The sequence below is a fragment of the Episyrphus balteatus genome, chromosome 1 (genome assembly GCF_945859705.1).
Source record: "Episyrphus balteatus chromosome 1, idEpiBalt1.1, whole genome shotgun sequence".
NCBI classification, from domain to species: domain Eukaryota; kingdom Metazoa; phylum Arthropoda; class Insecta; order Diptera; family Syrphidae; genus Episyrphus; species Episyrphus balteatus.
This window is the reverse complement of record NC_079134.1, coordinates 28,708,947-28,718,026: the sequence shown is the minus strand read 5'-3', so window position 1 is coordinate 28,718,026 and position 9,080 is coordinate 28,708,947.

Below are 9,080 nucleotides of genomic sequence, written 5' to 3'. Positions count from 1 at the left end.
TAGCCTTGTTTAGGCCTTGTTTTTACGTTATTGATGGTCCGGCACTTGCAGGACCCAATATCCTAATGTCATCTCACAAGAGCAATAGAGATGGTGTCAAAAGTTTTTCGTTTTTGTGTTGAAAACACTCCCTCTACAGCCATCATTGTATAACCAAGGATGTGTCCATTTATTTCCGATTAGCTTTGGATGTCCTTAAGTTAGTTTTTTTTTTTTGTTTTATTCATTTTTTTTGTTGTTGTTTTGGCAGACGTCACCAACTTCAAAACATCGTTTTCAGATAACAAAAGACAAAACTTAATTGCTATTATAACCTAGAATTGTCCCATATGTACCCCGGGAAATTGGTTCTTGTTAAAATGTTAGCTATAGAGCTGTCCCAGAACTGGGGGTTTAATTTTAAATTTCCAACTCAAGTTAACCTTTCAAAAAAAAAAAAAAAAAAAAAAAACACCCACATCTAAACACGGACATAGGACATGACATACAAACATATATGGAGATATGTGTTTATAGATGAGTGTGCATTTTAACTTTTTTAATTAGTTGTGCTGCCTTTGCATGTATATGAGAAGAGAAAAGAGGATGTGTGGTATACTATTTTTTTGCTGTTAAAGAACCACAATTGGATGTTAGATCTGTAGTTTGAGTTTCAAGTTTTCTATCATGGCACAAGTGGCTAGTTTATCCTTTGTTTATATATAAAACTATTTTCTTTTGTGTGAACAAAAATTTCAAATAGCGTCGACCGACCGACACCGAACGACGAGAGGACAATGTGTGTGTAGAATGTCCGGGGGTAGGAATCCGAAGGGAGGAAAATGTGCGTTTTTGTTGGCTTTTGGCTTTAACAACTTTTGTCATTGAGAATATGTGCGAAAGTGTTAACAATGCGTTCAATATTGAGGCAGAGGAAAAGGATATAGCTTGTGAATGACAATGATAAAATATTAAATTTTGGGTCGAATTTAAGGTTACTTAATTGTTTGGTTTGAAAAGTTAGAGTAGAGTAGGTTGAAAAGTTTTAGAAAACTTTTTTTCTAATTGAACTATTTTATGGTTTTTGAGGTGTTCTTTGATAGCAGTTTCATAGGTCTTGCACGAAATCATTTCCGGAAACAGATTCACACGAGTGATAATTTTGCAGTATTTAGCCATTAACTATCATATGGGGTTAAATTTTTAAAAAAAGTTCTGGCATACTGTGCAATGTTGTATATATGCTTCCATTTGATAACTAACTCTTAAGAAATGCTAAAGAAAAATATTGAACCAATTTTTTTTATGTGAAGGTAGGCCACTATGGCGTATACGTAATATTTTTTTCTTCAAAGGAAAGTTAAGAGGGAATCCAAATTTTCTATTGCTGATAATTTAATAAGAATTTTCACACACGATAGCCTCCTAGCAGAGTTGTAAAAGATTGCAATCTTTTTTGAATGCAATCTTTAATGACTTCAATCAAAAGATTGCATTCATTGACTTACATTTGAGACTTAGACTTCAAATTTTGCAATCACCAATCATTTTCCATGAAATGATTGCAATCTTTTTTTTTTTCCAATCAATTGACTGCATTCAAATGATTGCAGTCTTTTGGGACTGCATGCAGTCTTTGCATTCTTTTTGCAATCTTTCCATTCCTTGGCAGTCTTTGCATTCCTTGGCAGTCTTTTGCATTCATTTGCATTCTTTTGAATTCTTTTGCATTCTTTTTTAATTCTTTTGAATTCTTTTGCATTCTTTTGCATTCTTTTGAATTCTTTTGCATTCTTTTGCTTTCTTTTGCATTCTTTTGAATTCTTTTGCATTCTTTTGCATTCTTTTGCATTCTTTTTGCATTCTTTTGCCACACCCACACCAAACGTATGGATTTCACAAAAATTTTAACATTTTTTTAGTTCAAGGATGAACTATAGTATCATTGTCTGTGCAGGAGTAATAGTACAGTCAAATACAGTGAAAAAGGGGTATGCCTCGGAATGAATTCTAATAATAATATTTTGTTTGCTTAATATCTTCGTTTTGGCATTCTATAACTTACCTCAAAAATCTCATGTTCGGAGGTCGTGATTTTAAGGCCAAACCACAAAATTAAGATTTTGGAAATAAGCAATAATAGACAATGGTATTATTCAATGATGAAAAAAAAACTAAAATCCAGGAAATCTGACGTCTCTAAAAAAAAGTTTTAACTCTTTTTCATCTTTCAACCTATATTATCAAAACACTTGCAAACTTACTACCAAAAAACCTTTAAAAATTATGGTAGAGTAACCAAATTTTGCATGAAGGCTTTTATATCCATTAATCATTAACAATCATAACAAAAACATATCTCTGAAATCATGTATCATATGTTTATATAATACCATTGTGGTTTGGCCTTAAAAATCTCGACCTCCGAACATGAGATTTTTGAGGTAAGTTAGAGAATGCCAAAACGAAGATATTAAGCAAAAAAAATATTATTATTAGAATTCATTCCGAGGCATACCCCTTTTCCACTGTATTTGACTGTACTATTACTCCTGCACAGACAATGATACTATAGTTGAACTTAATTCTTAAAACTATCAAATTCATCCTTGAACTAAAAAAATGTTAAAATTTTTGTGAAATCCATACGTTTGGTGTGGGTGTGGCAAAAGAATGCAAAAAGAATGCAAAAGAATGCAAAAGAATTCAAAAGAATGCAAAAGAATGCAAAAGAATGCAAAAGAATTCAAAAGAATGCAAAAGAATGCAAAAGAATGCAAAAGAATTCAAAAGAATGCAAAAGAATGCAAAAGAATTCAAAAGAATGCAAAAGAATGCAAAAGAATTCAAAAGAATTAAAAAAGAATGCAAAAGAATTCAAAAGAATGCAAATGAATGCAAAAGACTGCCAAGGAATGCAAATGAATGCAAAAGACTGCCAAGGAATGCAAAGACTGCCAAGGAATGGAAAGATTGCAAAAAGAATGCAAAGACTGCATGCAGTCCCAAAAGACTGCAATCATTTGAATGCAGTCAATTGATTGGGAAAAAAAAAAGATTGCAATCATTTCATGGAAAATGATTGGTGATTGCAAAATTTGAAGTCTAAGTCTCAAGTGTAAGTCAATGAATGCAACCTTTTGTTGGAATTGTGTAACTGAATGGCAATGACTGCATTCACAAAAGATTGCATTCTTTTACAAGCCTGCCTCCTAGAAATTTCAAAGCTCAGGAGTAGGTTCAATTCAGGGCGATCAAAAAATACACTGAACGAAAAAAAGTTAATATTTTATGAACTGGTTGCATTAGAACTTTTTACTTGCTTTATAGGGAAAGTATTGGTTTCGTGTCAAAAAAAAATTTGAGGTTTTAATCAAAACTAACATTACGATGATGGAGAAGTCCGAAAAAGTGGTTTTCGTCATGACGTCCGTCGGTCTGTGCGTCGGTGCGTCTGTGCGTCGTCAAAAAAAAGCTGTACATGAAGCTGCAGCCTAAACTGGTTTACGAATTTTCTTGAAATTTGGTACAGATGATTTTTTCGTAATTTCCAAGGTTTGTTTTTTTTTTTTGTTTTTTAATATCTCACTTAGAACATATACCTTCCATACAAAGTGTTCGAGGTATTGCAATTTTCTCGAAAATGGCTCTAACGATTTTTATTAAATTTGACCCACGTAATACTGTACGTAAATATAGCAAAACTGCATTTTTAGTTTTTCTCAAAAAATACGTATAGTGAAAATATGATATTAAAATTTTTTTTACATCTCCGATGTCGGCTCTTCCCGTGCATCGTTAATGAGTTATTGCAATTTTCTCGAAAACGACTCTAACGATTTTGCTTAAATTTAACACACGTAATGTTGTACGTAAATCTAACATAATTGCGTTTTTAGTTTTTCTCAAAAAATACGGATACCTAATGGAAATATGATATTAACTTTTTTTAAATCGCTGATGTCGGCTCTTTCCCGTACAGCTTGATTGAGTTATTACAACTTTCTCGAAAACGGCTCTAACGATTAAGATTAAATTTGACATACATAATGCTGTAAGTGATTTTAATATAATTGCGTTTTTTGTTTTTCTTAAAAAATACGGGTAACGGAAATATGGCGTAAGAAATTATAAAAAAAACTACACAGAAATTATAAAAAAAAAAATTACCTACACATTTTTGCATTTCTTATGAAATTCCTTAAAAAATAAAATTATAACTTATTCAAAATATTTTTCAAAAAAAGCTTTGACATATGTAAAAGGTACTTTTATCATAAGAGCAAGTACGTGCGACCTCAGTCGTGCATTTTATTTTTACTGTTTTTTTTTCTAGAACACACTCTGCATATATAAAGTTAAGAAAACTTCAATTTTCCGATATCTCTTTGTAAAAAGAAAGCTCCTTAAAATTAAACTGAGGTTTGGGAGAAAATCAGAAATTAAAACAATGGTCTTATAGAAATCCGTTAAAAAAGACTTTCGAAAATAAAAAATTGTTGCACCAAAGTTGTAGGAAATTTATATATATTTCTTTTTCTTAACAATTTATTATTCTATGGAAACGCTTTTTTTAGGTTTAAGTTGTGGAGCATCAAATTTCAAAGAGTTTGGTATACTTTTGATTATGATATGATTTTTAAGTTCAAAGTTACGGACAATCCAATTTAAAATGTTTGAACAATTTTATATGTTTTTGATGTATAAGTCATGAAACCAATACCTGCACTATTTAAAATCCAAAGTTTTTGTGTTTTTTTTTTTTAAGTAGAATGTCTTCAATTCTACTTAAAAAAAAACAGTAAAAAATAACATTTAAGATCTTATTTAGAAAAATGTATAAAAGTAACAACAAAAACTCCCACCTTTTTATTAAGGATGGGGTTTTATGAAAACCAAATTTTTAAATAATGGTACACGGCGATTAACTAAGAAAGGTATTGAGCCCAATTGTTTAGCGCGTTCCTAGTAGATTGTTCACAAGAAAGGATATTCTTCAAGGCGGGTAAAACTTCTTTTAGAAAGAAATAGTATTGTAAGATTTCTTTAATTGCAAGTGACTAATAAATCCAATAGAAATAACCTTGAGTAAATTGAAATAAACGCATTGCAATTCGGTTGTGCATGTTGAAAACTTTTAAAATTTCCTATTTTCTGTATATCACTTCAATCTAAACCATAACTTATAGCTTATTCAAATGAAATTTCACAATGATTTTGACCTAACTTTTAATTATATATATATTCTTATTACCCCGAGATTTATGCAAAAGATTATTATGTGCCACGCATTTTAGCCATGAGTTGCATGTTTAATTATACAACAAACGCAATTTCGCGTGTGAAAATTACACATTTTATCTTTAAATCAAAGTGAAAACCTTATAATCTTTAGTCTTAATGATGATGCAATAAGCATAAAATTACACAATAAATAACTAACGGCTGGGTTTTTAATTTAATGTTTCTATTAAAATTGATGAGTCAAAGTTCTGGTAATAAAAACATAAACCCGCAATAATTAGTACGAGTTAAGTTAAGTGACATTTTAAATAGCTGCATAGTTGTCAAAACCACTTCTTGAGTTGAATTATGAGACCATTTTATTTATAAGTCCTTATTAAGGTACAAACAAACAACTTGGCAAACTAATTCATCACACGTTGAAAACTGTTTTTTCAAGTTTATAAAGAAAACGCGTTTATTTTAGATCCTTTTTTTTAACATTTCTTTTTATTGTTAACAAAATACTCGCGTAGGTGAATTAAATGCGAATATGCTTACTTTGGATAAAGACTTAAGGGTGGTGGCATGGCGATGGCGTAGGTTTTTTTTTTTCTTATTTGTATATGTTTCACTTCAACGTTTTGAATGGAAGTGCCCCATTCATCATTTTCCATTCAACTGAGTTTCGCTTTGAAATTTTAATGAAACCAAAAAAAAAGATATGGTATGTATTAAAATAAGCATCAGTTGAATAATAATACGAGAAGATGGATGTATGTAGACTCGCTAAAGCTTTAGCTGTTTGTAAGTAAATATTCAAGTATTCAACCAGAAAAGTCATTTTACGAAAATCTCTATACTTAAATGTTGTTCTTTGAATTTTGTATTTTTTTTTTTTGCGTTTTTTTGTATGTCATCTTAGAATGCTTAATGAGTTCATTGAACAAAGAAATTGATGACAAAAATGTTTGAAATCAAGAAGAGAAGTTATTTCCTTTGAATACAATACATAGCTATACACAATCAGACAAAATCTATATGAAAACTCAAATTTTGTGATAGAATTTTAGGAATTTCTATTAAAAATGACGATGTTTGAAGTCGTTAATCAACAAACAGAACTTTCAATGATAAAAATAATGACTTCGAAATTAGTAAGCAAGTAAATAACAAAATATTACATTGGTAAGCGCCAAACAAAAAAAAATACAAATATTGAAAAAAAAAAACTCAATTTTCACCAAAAGTATTGAGAACTCCGCTTTTTCGGAGCTAAAATTCTCCCACTTCATTGCTTCACCATCATAAAACTCTTAAAATGGGGTTTGATAGGTGGCACTGACAAATCGTTGTCGCGCATCCTGGTTTCCATGTCTAGGTTCAACTGAATGGTGCCCAGTGGGAAACCCAAATGTGGCAACCCTTTTTTAAAAGGAAAAAATTGTCATAATGCATAAATTTGTCATATCTCTGTAGTTTGGTCAAATAAGGTTTTTTTTTTTAATAGGTACCACATAAAAGTTAAGGAATTCAAGGCTACAAATATGCCAACCCATTCATGCATTTGATAAATAAATATGATTTTTCTACACACTACAAATTTTAAATATATGATTAACTTTAGCTGACACTTTTTATATATATAAACAAATCCGGTGCAATGTTTTTAAATATGAACAAAAAATAATTATTTTTACCATAAATGTATGATATTTAATTAAGGCTTATTGACATCAATGTAAGAAGCCCTTCTATATATGAGTCGCTTACTTTTGAGCTAAAATGTATGTTATTTGATAGAGTGACGCTTAAACAAGCGTGAGTCCCTTTTTTTTAAATCGGGTGCAATACTCGGAAACCCTCCTCAGATGGTAAAATACACTAAAAAAACACTTACCACTTAAGGGGTTATATCTAGTTTTAAGTGCGAAAAAACATTCATTTTTGTGCGTTTTTTTTTGAAAAGGTATTAAATTATATAAACATAAAGAATACATGTACATTAGGGTGGGTCAAAAAAATCGAAATTTATTTTTTTGGTTTGGTACACCAAAAAATCGATTGCTAGACACCTCTAGAATATACACACCAAATATGAACTCTTTATATTAATGGAAAGGTCCTCCGCTTCGCAATTTTCCATTTTTACATCAAGCTTCTACTAAAAAAAAATCATTTTTTTATTAATTGACTTTTTAGCAAATTTCTTTGCATATTCTTGTAGGAAATTGAACGCTCTACAAAAAAGACCTTAAACACTTTTTTCGTTTATCTTACCGTTTAATAGATATTTGAGGTGCAAAAAACCAAAAAGTCTTTAAAAATTCGTTTTTTGTTCTTATAGGAAATTGATTACTCCACAAAAAAGGTCTTATTAATTTTTTTCATTAATCTTACCACTCTAAAGATATTTGAGGTCAAAGTTAAAAAAAATTATAAAAACATTTTTTTACTTTTAAAAATTTTCCAGTTCACTGAAAAATTATTATTTTCAAATTAGCAAGATATATTCTTGTAGAAGCTTAAACGTTCTACAAATAATTCCTTGACATCAAATTGATTGCTTTAACCGTTTAGAAGATATTCGAATCCAAACCAATGCCCACTGATTTCAATAGTTTTCTTATGACCCGCATGCATTGTGATTTGGATACGAATATCTTCTAAACGGTTAAAGCAATCAATTTGATGTCAAGGAATTATTTGTAGAACGTTTAAGCCTCTACAAGAATATATCTTGCTAATTTGAAAATAATAATTTTTCAGTGAACTGGAAAGTAAAAAATGTTTTTATAATTTTTTTTAACTTTGACCTCGAATATCTTTAGAATGGTAAGATTGATGAAAAAAATTAATAAGACCTTTTTTGTGGAGTAATCAATTTCCTATAAGAATATGTCTTGCGCGTTTGATGATTATAATTTTTCAATTTGTTACGAAATTAAGAACAAAAAACGAATTTTTAAAGATATTTTCGATTTTTGGACCTCAAATATCTATTAAACGGTAAGATAAACGAAAAAAGTGTATAAGGCCTTTTTTGTAGAGCGTTCAATTTCCTACAAGAATATGCAAAGAAATTTGCTAAAAAGTCAATTAATAAAAAAAATGATTTTTTTTTAGTAGAAGCTTGATGTAAAAATGGAAAATTGTGAAGCGGAGGACCTTCCCATTAATATAAAGAGTTCATATTTGGTGTGTTTATTCTAGAGGTGTCTAGCACTCGATTTTTCGGAGTACCAAATCAAAAAAATGAATTTCGATTTTTTTTGACCCACCCTAATGTACATATAGCAAATTTAATGTATTAAAAGAATTCGCTGTGTATTTAAAAAAAATATTGGGTTCCGTTATTTTTGTAGTAGATCTCCTAGACGACCTCCAAAAAAAGTTGTCTTGCGGTGAGCAAGATATCTCAGATCTAAATCAACTTAAATTAAAAAAAACTAAAACATTAATTTCCTGGATAGACGAATGCAGGTAATGAACGAAGGAATAGTCAAAATTTTGATTTTTGACAAAATGGCGGCTTCCCAAAGAAAAAAATCGTTTTTTTTTCACGAAAATTTACACTTTAAAGTGGCTTAAAAAATCGAATTATTGTCAAAAACAAAAGTATCTAAGAAAATTGTGTAAGAATTTCCAGCCGTTTCGGAGAAGTTTTGCTCACCGACTTTAAAAACACAGTTTCGAGAAAAATGCGTTTAAGAATTTAGGGAACCATGTAAACTTCGTTAAAAAGTCTTCACAAATAAGTAATTTCTCGGAAACCAATTGCTATATCAATGTGAAATTTTTGGACAACATTCTTATATATATTTAGGGGAAAGTGAAGCACATTTGAACACTTTTTGCTTTCGCCACTGCTTGAACGA